Here is a 25,279-nt window from a genome sequence, read left to right as displayed (position 1 = left end):
GTCCTGGGGTGCCTGGGTGGCTCAGTTTAGTTAAGCATCAGACTTTAGCTCAGGTCGTGATCTCCCCATGTATGGGTTCAAGCCCTGCATTGGGCTCTGTGCTGACACCTCAGAGCCTGGAGCCTGCTTCTGATTCTGTGTCTCCCTCTCTATCTGCCCCAACATCCCCCTTTGCCACACTCTCTCAAAAATAAACATTTTTAAATGAGAAAAAATGTCCTGATCCTGTCCTATGAGGCTTCTCCCAGCTCTTCTAGTCTCCTTGTTCTTCCTACTCCTTGAATTCCCAAGCTCTAACGGTAGTGGCTTTTAATTCCTTGAGCGCTTCAGCCCCAGGACCTTTGCACATGCACTCTTAACCACAGGCCACCTCTGAAGCTTCCAGCTAGCTTACATGCCTGTTAGCCATTTCTAGGTTATTTTCTGCCTTTCCTTCGCTGATAGGTGTGCCTGGCACTATCCTTTGCTGTTAGATGCTTGAAGTATTAATCTTACGGTGTAGACTCTTATTCTGTTTTATGGGTGAGAAAACCAGGGCGAAGAGGTTGAGTAGTGGAGCCCAGCTGGCTCAGAGACACAGAGCCGGGGCGGAGCAGGTCCCACTTCTGCTCGTCCCAGGACCCCAGTCTGCCCGCGTGTGTCTACACAGCCTCTCCCTCACCGGAGCCAGGCTATTCCCTGCTCGGAAGGAGCCCTCCAGCCGCTCCCCTGCCCCCTTCCCAGCTGCCTGCTAGGGGTCTCAGAGCAGAACAATTCCACCAATCCATCAGGGGACGTCAGCCCCGCTGAGCGCTTTGGGACATAAATCAAACTACGAGGAGGAAAGGTTTAGGGAAAAAAAAAAAAAGGTAGCAGAGAGAAAAATCGGGGAAGGGGGTGGGGAGAGAGCATGGAAGGAGGGGGAAAATGAGATCAAAGGCAAAAATTCATCAGAGATAACGGAATTATTTATTTTTCCTGCTCTGGTCTCTGGGCCTTTGAGGCCTCTACACTGATGTATTTGGACATCTTGGGGCCGTCTGTTACTGGCGGCCCCCCCCAGTCCCCCCGAAGGCACGTCGCTTCCATCAGCAGCCGCCGCCGCCGCCCCCCCCCACGGCTGCCCACGGAGCCTTTTGAAGTGGGTCCCGGTGGTGTTTACCGCCTTCGAGAAAGAAGCGTCCGCAGGGTGGCGGCAGCTGGCCTGGTGGGGCCGGGCAGGAAGGGGTCCCTCATCACTCACCAGCCTGTTTATTTGGGAGCCGGAGTGGCCCTTTCTCCAGTTATTACTCAACGTCTTCCACGGGCCAACCCACCCTGGTTCCAGAAGGTGGGGCAGGAATAACAAACGCGCCGCCCGCCCCTGGATGCACCCATCTCGCCCGGGCCCCTCGGCGCACTTGGCTTTCACAGGAGACCAGGCAACGGAGGCCACAAGGAGGCCTGGCCATCCCCAGAAGGCTGGCCTGGAGCACATGCCAGGAACCAGGACACCTGGCTTCAAACTCGGTCATGTGACACTCACACGCATGTGAGCTCAATCCTCAGACCACACCCCCCCCGCCCCGCCCCACGACAGCCTCTGCAAGAACACAGGCGAAGCTCAGTAGAGCTAACACACAGGAAATCCCGTATCGATGGCATTCGAACACGGGCACTTGGCATAAGGTACATGGACCAGCATGGTCCCTCCTCCTAAAGCATCCGTCTTCTCCACGACCCATTTTCAGTTCACCGCCGCGCAGCTTGCGACAGGATTTCGTAATGTTTTAGCAGGATGACAGCTGGGCTAAGAAGTCAGTGGTCTGAAAGGCTGAGGGCGGCTGCAGAACGCAGTGGTCTAATGTTCAAAGAGAGAAACCATCTTCCCTCGAGTCATCGGGTCGATTCACGACGATATTGAACCGGGTATACGGACGAAGACTAGAGTCAGATGGCCCAGACTCGAAATCCTGAGGCTGCCTCCTGCCAGCCGCATGCCCAGGGAGGCACAGACGCCCCCAGACTTGCTGGCTTCCTCACCAGCACAGAGGACAGAAGATTCAATGAGTTTGTCTACTAAATTACATTTATACAACACGACTCGGCATGCATACACGTTCTCGGTGCTTGATAAAATACTAGCTAATTTAAGTCTCAGAGCAGGCCTAGGAGATGGGCACTACTGTCCCCATTTTACAAATGGGGAAATTGAGGCTCCGGGGTGCAATTACACAGAACAGCACGGCCAGCGCGCCCAAGAGCGGCAGATATGGAGGGTGAAAACAAAGCCTCATGTCTGGGTCTTCGGAAACTGCACAATATGTGGGCAGTTTTGCTTTATACTCCCTGGAGCAGGGCACTTCAGAACCCAGACAAGCAGGCAGACAGAGAGGACTCTTCTGGGAGAGGCCTCGGAGAACATAAAGGCACGCGAGCTGTGCATCAGGGGTGGGGGAGGGGGGAGGGGGGCTGGGATCTCTCCAGGCTCAGGGGGAGGGGGAGCCCATATGGGCACTCGTATCTCCGGAAGAGGAAGGGATGCAGTCCCCAGCAGCCAGGGGCTGCCAGACCTCAGGCACCAGGAAGATCCAGGAGATAGCGGGGGCTCTCCTGGGAACACGCAGGTGAGCCCACGCTGCTCGTGGGGGTAGAAGGGCTCATGGTGACTTATCTTTCGGAGGAAACCTAGAACATGGGGCAGCAGACCCACCGGAGACTCTGCAGTGTCCCCCACCCCATTCCCCAGAGCCGGTGAGGCGTGGCTAGAATTTCCGGCTTGAGTGACTGACTAACGTCAGAGCCTGGTTCAGGCCATCCTGATTGACCTTTCAAGCCTTGTCCCCAGGACAACAGTACCAGGTGGCATTAGGACAACCGGCTTTAGCACTCAACTGTAAGGTTTTTCAACAGGCAGGTGTCTCCACTCTCCCCGGCCCTTAAGGGTAGACCCAGAGCGCATGGAAGTAAGTGCTTCTCAAACCTCTCCACTGGCACCTGGTGTCTAATCCCACCTTGGAATCATCCGGCACAGGCAGCAAGGCCAGAGGTGGCCCGTAGCCCACTTGGGACACAGACAAGCACAGGTGATCCTCTGTCGCTCCCCTTCCCCGCTCTTGCCCCCAGACCCAGTAGCTCGTGCCCAGAATGAAACTCAGGAAAACGCCCTCGAGGGAGTTGCTTTTGGACAGTGTAGACAAAGATCCCAGGCCCCTGGGACCCATATGGCCAAAACTGGGGGTGGGGGGTGGGGGGGAAGAGAAGTCTGGTGCCCGCCAAGGGCTGGCTGGGCCGGGGCGGAGCAGCCTGCTTTTGATTAAACAGCCATCATTTACTCCCAGCAGGAACCGTGCTGGGGGAGGCAGATGCCATCACGTGACCCACGGGCTGGCGTGGGAGCCATCGGTCCTGCCGGCCCAGAGAATCCCGATGCACTTCTGTTGCCTCCACTCCACATGACGGTCCTGGCCAGGCAGGAGGACCTCATTAAATCCCCGAGATGCCCCTCTTGAGACAGACTTATCACAAGATTGCCTCATTTCCCTCAGGAGAATACGGATCCCTACCTTTCAGACTCAATCTGTGACGGGTCCTAATTTTGTCACCCATAAAAGGTTCCTACAGATTCCAGATCTACCCCAGGTTTGAGTTGACTAACACTCCATTATTGAGGCTCCAGTTAGAAATTAAGTCATCAGGAGTTACAGCCTTTTTCTTCCTCTTTTCCTAGCTCCACTAGGGAACTTTCCAGAAGAGTAAGTATGTGGTTCAAGACTTTTTCACTTGGGGGAATGGTGGTAGCTATTTAAGTATCAGGGCTTAATTGGGGTTTGGAGAATTCTCGCAGCATGGGGATGGGACGTGGGTGCTTGAAACCATATTTCACAGATGAGAAAAAAATGAGCTGCTGTGAGCCTCCGAGGCAAGTTTTCCCGAAATCTGCACAGCGAGGCTATGGGAGAAACGGGGTGCGGAATCGGGACCCTAGAAGGCCTGTCCCCACGTGTGGAGCAAGGATGTAATTCTATGGGCCCGGGGGGCTCGCCAGTCACACCCACCGCGGGACGGTTCCGACATGGGGGCAATCAGACGTGGCATCTCAGGCTGAGGTCTCGAGACTCACAGGTGAGGAAGGTCCCAGTTTCTTCATCGTTAAAATGAAACCGCGAACCCTCTTTACTGTCCACCACTAGGGGGCGCTCTGAAGAGCATAGCCGGTGAGCTGCGGGGTCCTATATCCGCGGCTTTTCATAATTCGAGGTATGTTCAGAAGGAGCTGAAAAGGAGCTCAAAGCTTTGGTGCCACTTTTTTTTTTTTTTTTTTTTTTTTTTTTTAACAGAGGTGTGGCTGTCCCACAGAGGGTCGTCAGTTCTCAGCCTCACCTCCAGGTAGACACCAGATCCTTGAGGGACCCGCGGGCACACTAGGGCCAGCGCCCAGCCACCAGGCAGACGCGTTGCGCTTCTCAGCCAAGGTTCTCAAACATCCCCATTCAAAGAAGCTACAAGCATCTGACTTTTCAAAATCTACGATAAACCTATCACCCAGCTTATGGGTGTTCATTTTTAATACACACTTTGGTTTGGAATAGCTTCAGGTTCGTAGACCGGTTACCGAGAGAATACAGAGAATGCCCCCCATGTTCTTACCCAGCTTCCCCTAACGTTTCAGGTTCAGAATTAAAATAAACACCGGTGCGTCACTATGAGTGTATTGCTAAAACTCAAAGCCTGAAGTGTTGCCACTATGATCTTTTCTCTGTCCCAGAATCCAATCCAAGGTACCACACTGCATTTAGAGGAGTACCGTGTGCTTCTTAAACAGGTAATCTAGGACTACATTTCCTAAATAAGCCAAATCTCACACACCCAGTGATTCTGGTCTAAAGCCTTCCAAACCTCCACCATCCAATATGGCAGCCACTCACCAATGAGGCTATTTCAATGACTGGAAATGAACATTAACATTCTTCAGTCACCCACCACGCTCCAGGGCACAGTCATCCATGTCCCCAAAGGCTGGGGCTCCGGGCAGCAGAGATCTAGCACACACTGCCATGATCATGCAATGCTCTATTGAACAGGCTGTTCCGGCTCTTCTCCATGTGTTTTCCTACAAGCATGCTTAAATACATACCTCTAATTTTTCTTACACGAAGACTAGCCTATTGCATATCACACAGCATTTCTACCTGGGTTTGGAAATCATTTCCGCATTGCAGCAGCCACCAGAAATGAGGCCAATTAAGACGTGCCAGAGTGGTCCATAGTGTAGACTGCCATTATAGCAGCCATCCCCTATTGATGGGCACTTAGGTTGTTCCCCATTTCCTATTACAAAGAATCCTTTGAAGAACATCTTGTTCCTGCTGAGAGTGCCCTAGGTGGACTTAACCCAGGGTATGGGGACTTTGGCCAGTGGGATAAAGAACTCCCACTGAAAAGATCTTTCTGTGCCATCAGGGCTGGGCCTCAGGCCATGACTGGGCCCAGGGGGTGGGAGGGTTTCAGGCTACCAATGAGAGGTGGGAGTCAGACACCACCCAGCCATCCGCAGATGAGAACAATGCGATAACCAGACTAGAAAACCACATCCAACCAATACCTCAGGATCAGAGTTACGTGGTTCAATTGGCAAATACCAGCTGCATGGTAAGAAATTGCCAGTCGTTGGTTTTAAAGAAGTAGTTATGTGCCAGCAGAGCACACTTTAATACCATTTAATCCATCACGACTCCATTAAGTAGGTTTCCTGTTCGTTTTTACAGATGGGGAAGTGCAGGTGGAGGGTTGGGGGAGAGGTCATGATTCTGTTTCTGCAATTAATTTGAATAAGTGGCTAAATGGGGACACGAACCCAACATCGAGCCTGCAGGCCTAGGAATTTCCCTATGGGAACCTCATCCGGCTTCCTCTAATGTTAACCTCCTAGGTTACACATCGATTAGCACTGATATACCAAGGCTAACTGCTTAGTTCTAAGTTCCAGACTTCACGGGGACTTTTAGCGGTTTCCACTTCTGCCCTCAGGAACGCAGCTGTGTGTGTCCCCCCCAGCCCAGGCCTGTCCGAGGCCAGACTGTGAGCAGACCTTGAAGTGGTCAGCTCACCTGGGCAGGCCATGCTTGAGCTTCTAGTCTCTTTGGCTAACATGTGCAAGTAGGGGCTCAAAATTAAGGGTTGCAGGAACTAGGCAAGGCTTCTGGGTTGTGACATTAGAATCAGGCCTTAAGAGGGGCACCTGGTGGTTCAGTTGATTTAACATCTGACTTTGGCTTAGGTCATGAGCTCATGTCCAAACTCATGTCCATGAGTTTGACCCCCCACATCGGTCTTTGTGCGGTCAATTCAGAGCCTGGAGCCTGCTTTGGATTCTGTGTCTCCCTCTCTCTCCCCCTCCCCCACTCATACTCTTTCTCAAGAAATGAACAAACAAAAAAAATCAGGCCTTAAGGACTGGGCAGAATTTGGGGGGTGGGGTACGGGAATCTCCACCAGCGTTGAGCAGAGACCTCCTGTGGGCCCATGTCCCCAGCCCTCCCTCCCCCAAATGGCACAATTTTTGGCACAGAGAAACTATGCACTTAATGATTGAGAAATCCCAGGCCTCCAGGCTTTGGATGCCCGGATCTCCGTTGTCCAGATCAAACTCAGCCGGCAATCCATCCGTGCAGCTCAGATATGGGGTCTGCACATCCTCCAAAGCACATTTGCTCATGCTGGCGGCATTGCATGTGTGAGGGGGCCCCTTCCCATCCAACCCAGGGACCCCAAACCCAGGTTGATCTTTGAGCTAGCCCAAGGCCCTGGGGCCCGCCTGTAAGGCCGCTGGCCCAGCTGCCTCACAGCGGTTTGTCCTAGCGGAAGGATTTGACTGTGGTTTCAATTCCACCCGCTCATTCATCACAGGGGGCCTCTAGCAGCACACGCCGGCAGAAGATGGCCCGCAAGAAATGGGGTAAGGTTACAGCAGAAGTCCCCAGGATGCTTTCAAAGCATCTACAGGCCCGGGGTCCTGCCTCAGACCCACTGAAGTCAGTCCCTTGGCCTCTGGAATTCTACAATCTCTTCAGTGACTGGTCCAAAGCCAGTCTGAGCCATGACCTTGAGTTGATTTCCTGACATCTCACAGAATGTTCCAAGGAGTCGTTTGTGGAGAGAGGCGTCCTTAAGATCTTAGGGACTGAACTCAGAGGGCACACTTCATTTCACTCATAACACCGAGGGGGTTACTGTTGGGGGCAAAGCAAGGACATCTTCCTTCCCAAGCAGATGGAAAGCGGCATCCTCCTCATTGAACAAACAAGGAGGATTAGATACTTGGCAAGCTTTTGTCGCATGTACAGGGAATAACTAGATATGTGCATACTTAAGCTTCCTGAGAACACTTTGTACCAGATGCATACGCTGCCATCATTCCAGCCCCGCTTACCTCCTGGGCACCGATGCCCAGAGCCCTTTGCTTCCAGAACACACTACATTCATGAGTTTTCTGGATTTTGAAAACCTGACCTTTCATCGATGAGTTCTATTTGCTTACGACACCAAGGTACCTAAGCCTTCTTTTGCATCAGAGTATGTCCCCCTCCCCCGACCAAAGCAACGTGCATTTTGAAGATACAATTAGTCTCCTCTTGATTACGGTCCCCTAACTCTGCAATTCAGAAGAATTCACTGCTCTTTCTTGGCATGCAGCTTTGTGGAACACTGGTTCTTCGCAGGGGGGGGAGTGGGGGACAACTTTGCCTCGGGGACATCTGGCAATACCTGAGGATGCTTTTAGTGGTCACACCTGGAGAGGGCTGCGGGCATTGGCAGGTAGGGGTCAGAGAGGCCCTTAACCATTGCACAATACACAGGATGCTCCCCCCGCCCCCCAGTGAGTAATCCAGCTCTGAGCACCTCTGATGTCGAAGTTGGGAACCCTTATTCTAGATCTATTGTGTTTGCACGCATACACACCCACACAGAGGCACGTTTTACAAGTCTTGAATCGTTGCCATTTTGTACCTAGAGGACATCTATGCATTTTTCTGTTGCATCATGTACCGTAAAGCGTTTAGGGAAAAAAAAAAAAAAGAAACCTGGAAACCATCTCTTGCTGATCACCTACATCTTCACCCATTTATCTGAGGATTTCTCAATTCCTGTCATCCGAGCTATTGCACATGGGTCTCTTGTATCAGAGAGAGGAGACTCCGGAACCGGCAGCTCGGGTGGTCAGAGCCCTACTGTGTGGTTGCATCAGCGCCCGCATACACACCCGAAAAGAGTTTTGTGAATCTTGTCACCTTGGAGGACCTGCTCTCGAAGGGCCCGGCCTGTGCCGAGGGCTCGTGGTACGGATGCGCCCTCCAGGTCCCCGGCCTGGAAGCGCGCATGAGTCACGGCTTTGAAATCCACCTCAGATGCCAGCTGAAAACAGAGGCTTTGCATAATCAGGTTGACAGATGACGGCGGGCCTGCCCTGCTAGGGACAGGCCCATCCATATCCCGGGTTAAAAGAAATATTGCGTTTTTTAAGAGGAAAGAAACATATTTAAGAGATAAAGGGAGGGGGAAAAAAAGAAGAGTTTTTTGGCCATTAATTATAATAAAACACAGGGGGAAAAATTCACTTTAAAGGCAGGCTAAAGCCCTATAATCTTCAAAGAGATAGGGGAGGCTCAGATGCCTGGGAGGAGAGAAACCTGGCCAGGAGACCGCCATTCCCACACGGTGCAAACAGCCGCCGCGAGGGCTGGGAACCGGTTACCTTGCTGCCCGAGGTCGCCTCTTCCTGTTCTTGGTATAAACCCCACTCGAAAGCAGGTTCCTGTGGAACACCCTAGTTCTCCCCAGGACATTATGAAGGGGAGCACGTGGAGAAAAAGGAGCCCCCAGCGCGCTGCTGGTGGGAATGCAAACCAGCGCTGCCGCTATAGAGTACAGGATGGACGGTCCTCAAAAATTAGAGCTGCAAATACCACGCGATGGAGTAGTTCTACTAGGTGTTTACCAGAACAAAAATGCTAATTCCACAAGATATAAACCCCTGTGTTCGTTGCAGCGTGGTTTATAAGAGCCAAGGTAGGGAAGCGATATTTATTAATAGACACACGGATAAGGACGATGAGGTATACAGAGAATGGATTATACAGCCATAAAAAGGAGACACCACCGATGGACGCAGAGGGCACCATGCTGCGTGAACTAAGAGCAAGACAAGTGTCCTAGGACTTCGCTCATGTGGAATCTAGAAAGCCAAGGAACAAAGAAGTAGAATCAGACCCACAAATAGGTGATGGTTGTGGGCGGGGCGTGGGGGGGCAGGGCTGGGAGGAAGGAAAAAAACAGGTGAAGGGGCGTGGAAGGCACGTCCATTATGAAATAAAAGGACAACACGGGAATAAAAGGCACAGCATAAGGAATATTCTCCACCGTGTTGTAATCACATTCTGTGCTGACAAGTAGTGACCACACCTGTGAGCACAGCCAAACAAACCTGTCACCTCACTGTGCTGCATACATGACGCTAACATTGGGCAGCTACACTCAACTCAGAAAAACTAAAGTTTTAGGGGCGCCCGGGTGGCTCAGTCGGTTAAGCGTCCAACTTTAGCTCAGGTCATGACCTCTCAGTTTGTGGGTTTGAGCCCCGTGTCAGGCTCCATGCTGACAGCTCAGAGCCTGGAGCCTGCTTCGGATTGTGGGTCTCCCTCTCTCTCCTCCCCTCTTTCATTCTCTCACTCGTGCTCTTTCAAAAATAAACATTACAATTTTAATTAAAAATTTTTAAACAGTATTTTGGGGAAAGTAAACATGCAAAGAGGAGTTTCCAAACTTTTTAATGTTTATTGTTGTCCTAAACAAGCCTTTGAATTACCCTTTTTGCCCCACCTCCTGAATGAACACATTTGGGAGCACGCTGGAGGGGCAGGCAGAGTCTGGCTCCAAACACACCCTCCTTCCAGCATCATCTGCTTTCTCCCCAAGCAGGACTCACCCCCCAACGCCTGCATTTCAATCTGAAAGTTATGAACCCATTAGAAGCTTTATAAGTAGAAGAAAAGCAAATCCGAGTTCAGGCTATATGGTATTTTACGTAGAATATGCGGTATTGCTTCAAGACCCTGTTTTCAGCGACTCACGCACACGTATGTGAGGGAAGGCTAGCTCAGGATCAGCGGAGTCTGGACACTGACTTCTGTGACCGTGAGCCCGTTTTTGCATCTCTCATTCCAACTCCCCCTTCAATGGCTTCAAAACGCTCCTCTGAAATCAGTCACGCTGGGAGTATTTACACCATGGAAACTGGTGACCATACACCACGGTCCCCACCGCGAGCTGCTGTGTGTGAGCAGTGGTGGCATAGCGCTAAGTGTGAGGGATGTAGGTCACTCTTCCTTGGCTGATGGTGGGCAAGGCATGTATGGTTGGTGGGCTTTCCACACGGGGGGGGGAGGGTCCCTGGCGAGACCCCTCAGGAATCGCACTTGGGAACTGGCAGGAGGATTGGGCTTCTCCTGGAAGAACGGAGCTGGGATGGGGCCACAACACAGCCTCAGGTGACCCCGTGGAGAGTCTGGGGAGAACGCAGAGCCCACCCTGGTTTCAAGTGGGGTGAGGAGAGAGAAGCTGGAGGCCTTGAATCTAGTTGCTGAGGGGCTGTTCCACTCCATATCTGGCTTCCATCCCTGAGCACTATGGGTCCATGAACCATCGTCAACAGCCCAAACCCACAGCACCTGGGGGTACGGTGTGCCTGTCCAGAAAGAGGCTATCTGGGTAGCGCATTATGGCGTCTACTACTTTGGATTCTAAAGACTTCAAAGAAGAGTCGAGAGGAGTTCATCATTTGAATGAACTCAAGCTAGCCTTCTGGAGAAGGACAGATCACACGGCCCAGCTGTCCCTAGCCAAGACCATTCTAGACCAGTCTATAGCCAGTTGATCCCCAATACTACAGGAGAGAGTCCAGGGCTGCCTACCCAAGCCCAGCTGACCAGAGATGCAGGAGTGAGCCCCGCTGAAATCCAAATACCCACCCAGCTGAGTCCTAGACTCAGTAGCAATAATACACACTTAGCTTTTTAAGCCACCAAATCTTGGAATAAGTTTGACACACCAACAGCAAACTGATGCAAGGTCCAGCAGATCATCCTAGCTGGAGCCACACTCAGTAGAAGTGAAAGGGAAGGATATAAATGTTGGCTTGACCCTCCCTAGCCTGTATTTAGGGCTTTTCAGCAAAAGGATGAACTTGATTCTGAGGGCAATGGGGAGCCATAGAAGGTTACTGAGCAGTAGAGTATCCCACCCCCCAAGCACTACCTCTCCAGAATCAGACTGTTCTAATCAACACTCTTTCGGCCACTAGAAACAGATGCACTCGTGTGTGCAATCTATGGGCAGCAAGTCAGATGACTGGCAGTGAGGGGCAATGGTCCATCTCCCTGCGGCCACATGGCCCCTCCTTCATCCCCGCAGGCCTGTTCCATTGTTTCTCCTTGAAGGACAGGAAAGGAGATGCTAGTGTTCAAATATTTGAATACCTGCAGCGTGCAGGGCCAGGACTTTGCCAGTCATTACCGATTTGCCTTTGGATCCCGTTGTCAGATGCCCTTCCCTCTGCTCAGCCCTGCACACAGAGACCAATGCAGGCTGCTTCCTAGACTCCTTGTCAGTAGCTCATCCAACAGGAGCGTAGAGAAGAGAGAACAGGCTGTTTCTCTCCCTCCCTCTTGTCCTCAGATTCTGTCTCCTCAGCTCTAAGCCCTGTTGCCATCTCTAGCCCTCTGGCCAACAACTCCTGCTGGGGAAGTCCAAAGCCTTTCCAGATTCAACCTGGGGGGCTTGAAGAGTAGTGCTCCTCCTTCCCATTGCCTCCTCCCCCACATTCCCTCCTCCGGCTGCTGGTAACCTCTGGGTTGCCTCACCTTGGCCTGTTTGCTCTAACACTTTTTTTTAAGTTTATTCTGAAAGAAGAGAACAGAGTGAGCATATGCCAGGGGTGGGGGACAGAGAGGGAGAGAGAAAATACCAAGCTGGCTCTGCACTGTCAGTACGGGGCTCAAATTCATGAGCCCAGGAATCACGAGCTGAACTGAAACCAAGAGTCAGGTGCTTAGCTGACTGAGTCACCCAGGCACCCCTGCTCTGATACTTTAATACTCTGAATCCATTCCAAAGCCTTTGAATTCCCTTGCATTCCACCCCGCACTGGGGACCTTACTGATGGAGCTGCCCTATTGGCCCAAACAGGTATACACCTGCCTTTCACTCACTGTCCCCTTTGAATGACATGGTGCAACAGGTCCACACCAGGTATCCTTGATGTGCTGGGACATCGCAGCCAAATGCAAACAATGAAATCCCAAGTTTCAGGGAGTTCCTATTCCAAGCTCTCCTTGCCATAGTGGAGGGAACCGCTCAACAAATACAACATCACTTGGTGATAAATGTGAAGAAAAAGAGGGCAGGAACAGGGGTGGAAAGATGGCCATTTCTAAAATCTGCTAGAAAAGGTCTCCTGAGAGGTAGTAGGGGAGACTTAAAGCAGTAAGCCACATGAATGTCTGGGATAAACATCTCCGTGGAGGGAACTGCAGGTTCAAAGCATTCTGACGTGGGAGTCCATAAATAACCCAGTCTTTCTCCCTGTACCTTCTGATCATCTTCCTCCATGGGCTGAACTCACCTGGAAGCCAGAAAGCAAAAGTAGAGCAGCTGGAAGGGGGCAGGAAGTGAAGCACAGCTGGTCCAGACAGCACGTGAAGACACAAATGGTGTGTGATGCCTGTCTGTCATATAGCAGGACCTACTATGTGCGTGTGCAGGTCTCACACTTGGAGAAAACAGAAGCCCCTTCCCACGTGCACACAGGGAAGCATCGCATATCAGTGTGCTTCTCAGACAGCTTTTAGCTCAGCTCCAGGAAGGTGGTCAGCCAACAGATTTGGGATCAGTCTCCCCAGCAATAACTGAGCAGGGCGGGGGGCACACAGTTGAGCCATGTCTGCTCAGCAAAGAAATCCTCTTGCGGCTCTTTGCTCTTGAGGGCCCCTACTAGACTAACGTGGTCGGATCTGTTTCGTAGGCTGAGGCTAAACCTGACGAAATGTATGTGTCTCCCCTTCCCCCCCATATCTTTCCAGGTATTGTCAGGGTGGGATGGTCAATGGTTAACCACCTGATTCATAGCTAGTTTGTTTGGAATAAATACTTCCACCTCAATCAATTTCAACCCACCATTCGAACAGTTGGGAAATACCAGCTCTAGCCTATCACTAGAAGTTGCCCTAAATAAGTGACTTTCCCTTTTACCTGCATCTCTTTTTTGAGACACCAAAGGAACATGACCGGGTGTTGGAGGGGGGGGGGTGCGAAATCTGAATCCTACCTTACAAAATTTCTCTTCCCAGATCCTGCCCATCAACGGTCACAAACACTCTCAATTTCTATCCTGAATCTGCCTTATGTCCTTTCTAGTGATTGTCCTAGACAGAATGGAAGAAAGGAGACCAACTGGCTTCATCCATGGTGATAGAGTAAGATTTCAAGATCTTATTTTAATGCCCCTACTTCCTACCGCCCTGAGAATAAGAGCTAAACTCCTTTCTCTAACCTATGAAGTCAGTTGTGGTCCAGCCCCTCTGCTCTCTTTCAGGGCATCCACTACTGCTCTCGCCCAGCCATCTTTGACCTTCCTGAAGTTTCTTGACGCCAAATTCTGTTGCATCTTACCACCTGCCCCCTTCTCCGTTCCCCTGACTTGGGGTGAAGCTCCCCACTCCTGCTGCAGGCTTAGCTGGCTTCCTGTTCTTCATTCAGATCAGCTGCCAGCCGCCATCTTGGTATTTCCTCACTGGAGGATCCTTAGATGCCAAGTAGAACAAAGTGAGGAAGAATGACCACACACTTGTGGGTTAGGAAAACGATGGCTATTTCTCAAAGCCAGGAGATCTAGATTCTTTAGATCCACATGCTCAATACCTAAGACCATGGGTAGGACCTCGTTGTGGCTTCAACATTTACTGGCTGGGTTAACCACAGCCGCCAAGTGGCCCAAGCACAGGCTGGCACATGCGTAGCTGGAATCCTACACAAGCCCTGGCTAATACACGTTTCCAAATGCAGCCCATGTGGCCTGCCCATTGCCTTGCAGCTCACCCTGAAGTTCACTTGCAAGTTCAGCGGGCAGCTCCTGCCACATGATCTTTATGTTGCAACCGGCCCCAACCCTCCACCGCAAGAACCCCTTCATCTCTGAAGGGCTTTGTCCAGCCATGGGAGCAGCTATAATCACACACAATTCAGAAGTGCTGAGAAGTTAACACCCAGAGTGACCCTGCCAGGAGAGGAGAGGCAGGGCTCAGTGGTTAAATACCTCCAGCTTCCTCCCTCCTAAGAGAACAATCCTGAGTTTGATTCTGGGCAGTAGGTCACCAGGTTCCCAGGAAGATAAATCCTGGTTGCTCAGGGTGGTCATCTCATTAACAGCCCTCTTCATTTGGAGACTGTCCAAGAAAGGATGGAACAGGGAAAGGGGACAATACTAACCCACTTGTATCCACATCAGTCTCATTTTGGGGTCAAAGTCGTCTAAGCTGCATCTAGCAGGAGCTGGTGTGTGCAGAGCCCGCTATGAAGCCTCATAGACTCAGTGCCCAATGACTCTAGGTCCCAGGATCGGTAATTGCCGGGCAGTGCAGCAGTCAGATGCATGGACCAGACCATCTTCCCGTGCAGCAAAAGCAGGTGCATCCAGGAGCCCTGGGAGATGGGAGGCCACCTTGATCCACTTAGCCCTGGCATTCTGGGCCGGAGATTGCAGGGCCCACCGCTGCCCCACACGTGGAAGCCTTCAGATGCAAGCCCAGTCCCCACAGATTTATAGATTGTAATCTCCTGCCTTGATCCTGGGCCATTCCCTTGCAGCACCCTCGCTGCTCTGCATTCTCTACCTGCTCTGAAGTTATTGGGGCCTGGTGTGAATTTAGGGACAATAAAACCATCAAAGGGCTGGGTCCTGAGAACAATCAGCTGGGGGGGTTTGCAATAAAGGAACATCCTGCCCAGGAAGGTGTGAGACTTGAAGGCAGACTGAAGTGAGACCTCTAAAAGAGGTCTCTGGGGGGTCTGGCCCCATCCACACCTGGGATGGCTTAAGGTGCCATCTGGCCTGGAGACAGGCGGATGGGCCACATCTGCTGTAGTGCAGGTCCCTATCTCTCCAGGGCTCTGGGGAGAAGGCCACTCTGTCTTCTCCAGGACATCTGCTCCAGTGGCCAAGGCGCCAGGATGCACCGTGTCTTCTAAGCAAGCTCCTCCACCCCAGGACCCTCATACAGGAGGCCATTGTACATCTTACCTCCCGGCCCTTGCTTCTCTCCTATCTCTTCACTCCCTCAGGCAGAGCCCATGAATGCAGCCAAGTGTGTGTGTGTGGCTCTGAGTGCCAGGGCCGAATTTGGAGGACATAGAATAGGTACTTCCTGTCACAGCCCTTGGGAAGAAGTCTGTTCTCGGAGGAAGGGCAAGGACAGCTGGGAAGCAGAGCAGGGTAGGAGTTGGAGTGCAGCAGGGGCTGCCCTTTGAGAGAGTCCCCTCCTCAGGAAGGCTTTCCAGGACCTGAATGAAGAGAAGTGAGCCAGAGGGTGTCTAGGGGAAGTATGTTCCCAGAGACCTAGAACAGGCACATGCTTTGTCCAAGGACAGCAATGGACCAGGGGTCTGCCATTTCCTTTCTCCACCTTCCCTGGCCTTCACCTATGTTTCCTGACTATACATTCCTTTTCCCGTAGCCAAGTCCTTCTCACATGACCTTTAGCCCTCAGCGCAGAGGCCACCTCCTCCAAGAAGTCCTCCCTGCCCCACTCCCAGCTCCACATATTTCCTTGGGATGCACTGCTCTGATCCCTCAGATGTAGAAAGCTGCCTGCCCCCAAGGTCCTGCCCTGCTCTGCCATAGCCCACAGCTGGGGATATACCCATGCAAGGGGTGGTGTAATGGCCCACCCAGGCCATCGCATCCCAGGCACACCTGTGAAGGGTCCTCCTCGCTCCAGGGCTTCCCATGGGGCCAGCCAAGGCTGTTGCACTGGGTGCCCGCTGCAGCTCAACCTTTCTCCTCTTCCATGAGGGTGGACCCCAAAGGCACCTTTACATTGAACTTCAGGCTGCTTCCCAGGAAATACGACCTGTGGGCTCTCCCAGGGAGACTTCTTGGTCCTCTGCAGCTGTAGCTACAGACATGGAAATGGTTATGGTCTCAACAGGACTCTCGTCTCCATGTCTGGGGTGCTGGCCACTGCAGACTTGGTGTGATCACATGGTTTCCCGTAAAGATGCTCAGAGTCGAGTACCCTCATCTCGGAGCCACCCTTCTCCTTGCTCCAGAAGATGGGGAGAGGGGCTCACCTGAGGGTTCCCAGCAGCTAAGAGGCATGGCCAGGGTCTGGCACCAAGCCTCGGTCCTCCGGCAAGCCGGGAGCTCGGGAGCTGTGATGAATGCCTATCTCCATCTCATCTCTGCATCTCTCACATGTAACCATGGGAATAGACATTGCCAGCCCGTCAACTATTACTTAGTTCCTTCTGTGCCTCCATCTTGTCCATTCTTAGAAAGCTTCCTGGACTGTGGGTAGAACTCCTTTCTGAGCTTTTCGATGCTGAGCCCGCTCACCACCATCTACTGTCACCAAAGAACCCATCCCCATGGACCAGCATGTACCCTTTACAGAGGGGACCACAGAGCCCTGGAGAGGGGCATGGCTCATTCTCAGTCTCAAAGCATTGGAACGGGCTAACTGCCTCTCAAAGACTGGGCATTGCCACCACTTACAGGAACTTTGTATCTAGGAGAAGGGAGACCTGCTTCTGGGGTCTGTGCCTGCCCGAGGGTCCCCAGGCTTTGCCAGCAAGCACGAAGAGCTGAGAACCCTGGAGGCCCAGGCTGGAAAGAGATCGATCAGCACATCCCTACCACTTGCACTGGGGGCAGCTGCAGGTGGAAGAGGAAGAAAGCCACTGGTTAGGGGCCACGATTTGAATCCCGAGTCCCTTCCAGGAGACGTGAACTTGGGCAAACTCCTTATCCCCATTTTACAGCCGAGAAAACAAAGGCTTAGGAAGCGAAGCCACTCCTGTCCATTTTCTAGCATCATGTGGAGGAAGAGCCTCTGAATGACAGCTTTTCTCAGCAACCCCGGATCCATCTGGAACTCAGAGGCTGAGCAACTACAGGAAAGTGGTGCCTGCATCCCAGAGTGGGAGGTCTGCACCAAAGAGTTCTATCTGCCCTATGTCCTAAGGAATCCTTGCTCCGGACATCTGAGTGCTTTCTGTGTGAACCTCGATTGCCTGGTCTCTGTTTTGGCGATGCTCATGAAGACCACTGATCACTACTAGCAAGGAGATACACAGGGTGTAGGGCCAGGCAGATGCAGGCTTGACTATTCTTTCCCTTACAAACCTGAGGGCTGTAGGGGTGAGAACTTCACCTCTGAGCCTTTACAGCACTGTAGAAGGAGGCCTTTTCCCAGGACTCATCGTTGTGATTGGAGTTGGGGTGTGCTTTGTATCCTGTATCTTCTGCCCAGATTGAGCATGTTAAATAGTCATTTTCCCCCCATGGGGTGGGAGGCAGACACCCCCACATGGTTAGTTGGTGTTAACACTCTTGGATGTAGATCCTCTCCCCCCTGCTCACGTGGCTGGCAAGTTAGTGCCAGTTACCAGTTCCTGTCCAGTTGGGCTTCTCAGAAACGCTTGGGCTTCCTTACAACATGGTGTGGTTTCTGAGAATGAAAGTCCCAAAAAGAATGCTAGCTGGAAGTCCTATTGGCTCTTATGACCTGGTCCTGGAAGACACAGTATCATTTCTGCCAGATTTTGCCTGTCAAAGCAGACACAGCCTGGACGAGTTCCAGGGGTGAAGATGTAGACCCCACCTCCTGACTGGGTCTGGCAGAAGGGACATGAAACATCGGTGTGATCGTTTTGGGGAAAGGCATCTGCTATGCTGCTGCCGATCTGGGTTCGGTTGCCCATATCAAGCATTTGAGGGCCTACTTCTTAGCCTGGGACCTCCTCTTCCTTGCATGGCTTTGGGCTGAGCACCAGCCTGGGATGCCTAGGGAAAGGACAGTGAGCCGTGAGAGCCCTTTGTGGCTCCTTCCCATCCCCCTTCTTATGCTTTGTGGGTCCTCAACAAAGCAGACTCTCGGAGATATTAAGACTTTACTAAATACATAGCCCCAGACCCTTTCAGACCCCGGGATTTTCACAAGAGCTACAAAGGGTGGGGAGGAGGCATAGCTGTTTGAGCAGGTGACAAAGGTACCTCTCAAGTTATTCCTACCCTAGGAGTACAGATCGAGTTCTAGAAGGGCTACAGATGTTCCACAGGGGTTGGGTTAACACGGGGAGGCATCAGCTGATGGCATCAGCCAGATTCTCCAGGGGACTCGAGTTCTTGGAGAGGAGGTGTGGGCGGGAGAATCCCCATGTGGCAGCCCTAGAGGAAGCTGTTTGGATGCCCTGCAAGAGAGAAGGTGCTGTTCAGCTGTAGGAGAGAACAAAGCTACAGCACCTTTGGGGGGCTTCACAGCATCCCTGCCCTTCCCATGGTCTCCCCGGGAAGAGCAGGTGGCCTAGGGCCCAGCCATTTCTGCCCGGCATGGCCAATCTCTAATGGGCACTCTGTCCTGGAGCTCCAGTTGGGTTTGTCCAACAGGACCTTACTGGATCTGCCTCACAATGGCAGGCTCTCCATCTCGCACTGGCTCCATCTCCCACTGGCATCACCCAGCCTCCCTCTAAAAACCGCTGGGTCTTCCAGTAGGCAGCTGCCAACAAGCAGACCCACTCCAAGGTGCTCAGCAGGGCAGCAGGGGTGGAATACAGAAGCGACTGTGGGTGTCTGCTTCCAAACACCAGCAGTAGCATGATGCCCAGTTGTCCCGTCACGCGAGTCCCTGTTTAGCCCAGCCCCCCACTATCATGGGCATGCCTCACCCCCCCCCCACAGGGGCAGGCCTGCTCAGGTGGCCACTCTTGCCCAGGGAGGTCCCACCCCTGCTCCTCCCAAGGAATCTTTGGAGGCATAATTGCTGACGCAGGATGTGTTGGTGCTGAGTTTATCACGACGCTAAATACCAGCATTCTTCCTTCAACTCAAGAGCCAAAACTAATATAAACACCCCACTCCCCATTTGTTAGCCTAATGCCATCAGCAATCTGATGGGGCCTGACCCCATCTAAGCCTGATTTATGGCCTTCCTAACAGATGCTATGGCTGAGAATGGAGCCAGGCATCTGAGGGGGAAGATGGCTTAAGAGAAATGGCAGCCTCCCCTCACCACGGGTGGGTGGGTGTGTGTGTGTGTGTGTGTGTGTGTGTGTATGCGTGTGTGCGCACACAGTCTTCTTTCCCGTCTACCCAGCAAGGTCCCCAACTTCATCTCTTCTCTGAAGAGCAGAGGCTATCTAGGGCAGAAAAACACTGCTGCATCTCCTCTCTTCTGCCTAAGCCTGCTGACCCAGGAAGAGAAAGCAATTGCAAAGCACGGATCAGGGGCATGAGGAGGAGGTAGGGGAGAGATCTTACTCCCTTCTGATTATGAGGAGTCCTGGTTCCTTTTAGTAAAAATGTCATGATAGGTTTGTGGACAGCACTCCCACCAAGACAGGATGTATATAGTTTTTTCTCTTTACAGTAAGATTTTTCCCCCCCACATATATAGAAAAGTGCATGAGTCTGTACGTGAGTATAGAGCTCGGTGAATGTTCGTAGTGTGAGTGTACTTGTATACAGTCGTAATTACACAAGTCACCATTAGGTTAAGATTAACATTCTTTTAGGATATGTTTAGCAGTTTGCCCAAGGCTTTCCCCTTCCTAGATGCAGAAGGGTCTCACCTGGTTCATTTAAGTCTTATTTTGCTGGTTTTTAAATGACCTAATAGAGGTTTTCAGCCTAAGGAACCAGAGCTGGTTATAAGCTTGGGGCCATTTGCAATTTGGACTGTCTGGCATCCTGGTTAGCAATTCTGCGCCCCGCCCCCCACCATCCTCCCTTCCTGCCCCATCACACATGCTGTTTGATGCCAGAGTTTGCTCTTAACTGTATCTAGGTCAAGCCACGTTTGACTCCCTTTTCTGTCACAGTCTTAAAAGTGCTTTGCCCATTTTAAAGCTCAGAAAATGGAGTCTAGTGGTTACATCTACCCAACTTAACTTTGACAGGTCTGGACACCAAGCAAGAGGACCACATGAGCAATGTGGGCCACCAGATGACCACTCAGGTTTGGGTGGAAGCTTGTAGGAAGTGGTCTCAGAATCCACCAGATGGGGAGCAAGGAGGTGGGCTAGGAAGACAGGCAAGGGCACACACCATGAATTCATATCAAGCCAAGACCACAGGGTGCAACTGACTTGGTTCTACAGGCCAGTTCTGGAGACTGGGCAAATTGTCAAGCTGGCCTCATGGTGGTGAGGAGTTAGACTATTTATACTCCTGCAGCCATCAGTCATCTGTTAATGCACTTCTGGCACCACCCACTGTATGCACCCCATGCCACCTGAGGTCCACCCTCCAACGGTAAGATGCAGGTAAGTGCTGGCTGTTAGAAGCAGAGCTGCTCCAGGAGCCAATGGGTCTGAACATGGCAGACACACACCAGGGGACAGACGGCACTGAGCACCTGCCTCATCCACACTAGGGTGTGCCAGAAGGACTGGAGATTTTCAAGACGCTAGCTAATTCCTGCTATATAGCTCATTAAGAGGCCACTGTGGGGTGGAGAGTCCAGATCCCTGTACCTTTCCCACCAGCCTCGAGCCATATATTACTTGCACTTCCTTACCTGTGGCTTTCATTGTAGAGAGTGCCTCAGTCAAAGAACGATGTTCCAGTGAAAATTAAGGACGAAACTTACATTTTTAAAATCAGCACTGTTGACAGGGACAACAGGTGTTGAATTGATGATGGTCACTTCTCCTGCCGCTCTCAGAACCTGAGAGGCACAGAACAGTAATAACCACCGGAGGTGTGGTGTTGAGATCAGAAAGGACACCTGCACAGAGACCATCTCCTTATGACCAAGTCAGGCCAGAGAACCACAGTAAGAGTTGAAAAAGGCTCCAATGAGGCAGGAGCCACCCCAGAGCAGAGAGACCCGATGGTAGTGAGGGTCCTACAGCATTCTAGAGACAGAAGCTGCCAATCCTCCTTATTGGTGAACAAGACCAAGAAACAGGCTGGCTGCAGGGTAGAACCACGTGTGATCTGGCTTGCCTCCAAAGATCCATTCTTTCTACTATTCCTCAACCTGTTCTATGCTGAGAGGACCACCCATTTATAGTTGCCCAAGGATAGAGAGAAGGACATCTTACTGCTCTTCTTGCTAGCACCTGTAGGCACTGCTCATTGGCTGTAAGAGGAGAGAGGTTGGAGTATTTAGTCCCTTTCTTCTAGGCCAGTCTTTGGATTTCAGCTCACCATCAGGCCCCAAGGCACTGATTATTTCCCCTTCCCTCTGAGTTCTGAGGAAATGGGAGAGAATGAAGTCCTGTGACTATAGCAGAGGGAAGACCATCTGTCATTGGTTTTCTCAACCCTGTCCACACCAAAGTCATCATCTAATGGGGCCCTGACTGGAGATGTAATCCCCAAGAGAGATAAAGGCTAGTTGGTTGTCAAGATTCGAGGCCTATAGCATACAGGTTGGTAAGAGAAGGGCACATTATGAACAGTCTCCTTTGAGAACTAGGTCAGCTTCCTGACTGAGGGGCTAACATCACTGCATGAAGAAACTAGGAGACTCAAAGGGTCGTTCTTCCAGATGAACCAGGAGGAAAGCTTTGGTACATAGAAACATGGGTCAGAAATTGGAGATCCCCAAGCACAGAAAGACCATTCCACCCATTAAAGGAATACAGGTGTCCCTTTGAGAAGAACTGCTCTTCAGAAGGAGGTGGTGTCAAGGAAGAGTTGGCCCATTGTGAGGACTTCCTGTCCATGCCTCTTTGGGATCAGTAGGATCCATTTGTCCTTGCAGTGATCCAGTCTCAGGGCACAGGGAGAGCAGCATTTTACTTCTAGCTGAGTCTGCTCTTGGGTGACTTAAGACCACTTCTGTACTCCACAGGAGTCGTCTCCCTCATGAGGTTCTGCAGAAGGGCCTGGCTGCACTTCTGAAGTCAAGGATATCCCTAGCAAGGCTCCACAACTGGGAACGTGGTTCTGTGATCGCAGGAATATCCAGGAGAGCTTGCCTCATGGGATTTATGCAGGGCTGACTGGAATCTGATCTCCTCATACCACTTTAGAGGTGATCTTGCTTCTGTTCCTTCTGTCTCCTCCTATTAAGACACAAATCAAAGCCCATGATTCTTCAAGTGAGGTCTACCTCCCCACTTCTGGAAAAAAATTCTACCATTGCTATAAGAATTCTGGAGACTATGGAATTCCAGATGGTGCTCACCAATGTTTTCACTGTCAGCTAAGTCCTATCTCCTCAGAAACATCCAAGAAGTTGCAAAGGAGGAACGCATTCAGCTTGAGTCAAAGACCAGATTCTTAACACCAAATCCTTAAAAGATACTTAGCCAAGTGATTGCAGGACAAGTGCAAGGTTTCTGCTCATCATTCTCACCCACCTGCAACAGCTCATCTTGTTCCAACTCCCAACAAGATAAGCAAAAGACTTCTTGACCAACTGTCATATCATGGAATGTACTCACTGAATTACCAAGTGACTGATGATTCCAATCTAGCTTCATGCTCACTGACTGGCTCTACCCACCTTTACCTGGCCCATGCAGGCTCTGCCACCCACACAATGCTTTGCTAGAACTAGAGAAGACTGCTCAAGGTACCTTAGGCCACTTCAAGTCGCATGGAAGAGCCATTTCACCTATTGCCCAACCCCTCCCACCCCCCCTTCCACAGGAAAGACTTCATGGCTAAGTTGACCATGATCTAGATAAGGGATTTGGGATGTACCTCCTTGACAACTCTAGTCTACATTAAATGCCAACCAGAATCCCGACTCTGGAAATGGACTACGGGGTCCTGTGGGATTTCTACCATTTACGAAATCTAGAATCTCAATGGAATGATGCCATTATCCCCAGAAGAGAAGTTTCATAGTGGATGGATTTTTTTTCCAGCACCTGCAGGACTCCAAAGACCGAGAAAAGGAGATGGCCAATACGGCAAAGGAGGTGTACAGGAGAGAGCTAAAAGCAGTCCTGGGCCAGCTCTCCTGAGAAAGGCCAGCTTACAAAGCTGATCATTGGCTGACCATCTGGGAGCTGGGATTTAGGGAGTGCCTACCATTCCATCATTAGACACAGTGAGCCATTCTTAACTGTGCAAACAGTGTGATGACATTCAATATATGCTTTTCTTAGAGTCTGGAACTCAGGTACATGCAAAGCAGAGGGTGGCTATGTGACCAGCCTTTGGTGAAAACCCTGGGCCCCGAGTATTTAGTGAGACTTCTTGGTAGACCTCACTTCCTGTGTCTTCAACTTATTGGAGAGGATAAAGCACTTCTTGTGGGACTCTACCGGAAGGAGACTTTTGGAGGCTTGTATCTAGTTTCCTCTAGACTGTGCCCCACGTGCCCTTGCTCTTTACTGATTATGCTTTGGAGTCTTTTAGTGATAAATAGCCACGAGTACTGAGTACCATCATATAGTAGAGTCCTGGGAGCATCCCAGTGCATCCTTGAAACTGGGTGTGGTCTTGGGGACTTCCAGCCCAGAAGGCGTATCTGACCATGTAAGTTTGGATCAGTGTGCACAGAACTGAAGATGTGAGTGTCCATTTCCTAAGTGCAGTGAGATTTGCTACCCACACCCTTTAAGGGTAAGCACATTCCCCCATATTCCCTCAGAGGAGATGCTCTCTCCACCATCTCCATCTTTGCAAGCATTAGATTTTACAACATGTCTAAGCTTTTTCCTTATGTGAAACATGCATTTCCATGTTTACTAATGCTGCTGTTCATTTGCATTCTCCTACAAATAAGGGATTTTCATTTCTTTTCTCATGCCTTTACTACCACGAATATGCCAGAGGTTTACAATTTTTCCCTCCTTTATTCTCAATGTATAAGAAGTGAAGTGCTTAGTCTATGAAGGCTACCGGGTTATCCAATACCTCATTCTTGTTACATTGCTAATGATTCGCTGCTCTGGCCTTAGAGTTCCAATGAATTGCAACACTTCTGCACTGATGGACCAGCCTGGAAACAGGAGAGGGAAGTAGATGTAGCTCAACTGTCCAAATATGGGAGTTAAGAATTCAAAGTTACCCTAACTCAATTTCTGAGCATAGAACTACCATTAGTTATATGCATTAGGTTTATGTACAGTGATATTCTTAGGATTTCCCCTCTAAAGAGGAGGCTCAAAGCTTTTCCTTATTGGGACAACATAAGGGGAAGGATCAAGGCATGGAAGTCTTCTGATGTGGTTACCTATCAGGTCACATTCTCTAAGGGGTAAAAGCCTAGCGAGATTTTGCTTGATTTTTCTGTGCCGGGTCATACCGAATGATGGTCTTAGCTATTAGTTATGAGACTTATTGATTTAGTGGAGACTTAGTTTTACGAGTTTATGTAGGAATTGCATTGAGTTTGAGGCCAAAGACTCCAAGAACTTTACAGCCAGAACATCCCCTTACTCCACACCCACCACACACACCAACTCATTCCATAAATGGGCCATCCCAGTGCTCCACGAGGTTCCTGTGTAAGATGGGTACTAAGATGAAGGTGCTTACCTCACTGTTCAACTTTTAGCTTTTATTCTTTTCCCCATCACAGTCTTCATTCAGAAGACTACCATCTGGCTAGAACCACAGGGTAACCAGGAATTCCTAACATGGTCCGTCATTCCCAAAGCAAGGGTCACTCCAAAGAATTTTACCATTCCCAGATGGGGCCTCATGGGCAAAGGGCACTTCTGTTCCAGACCTGGGCTAGGCCAAGCATAACCACAAGATTCTAAGTGGCTAAGCAGGAACTGAGAAGTGTCCACACGTTTATTATTAATCATAATTCCCTTGATAGGGGGCTGAAAATCCATCTAATCAAGCAGTCCCTAGATCTAGGACTGTAGATCAGCACAAAAGGAGACAGGAATGACTTTAAGGAAAGCCTTAAGCAACTCACTAACATTAGTGGTTTTTTTTAAGTGGCATTTTATTATTTTGCTTTGAGAGTTTATAGAATCTTGATACCAGTTTTATTAGCTATGACTGGTAAGTGTTTCCCCTAGCAAAGGGATTTTCATTTTTTGTAGGGACTTCTAAAAAGAAGTTCTT

This window comes from Suricata suricatta, chromosome 14 (genome assembly GCF_006229205.1).
Source record: "Suricata suricatta isolate VVHF042 chromosome 14, meerkat_22Aug2017_6uvM2_HiC, whole genome shotgun sequence".
Classification (NCBI taxonomy): Eukaryota; Metazoa; Chordata; class Mammalia; order Carnivora; family Herpestidae; genus Suricata; species Suricata suricatta.
This window is presented reverse-complemented; position numbering follows the sequence as displayed.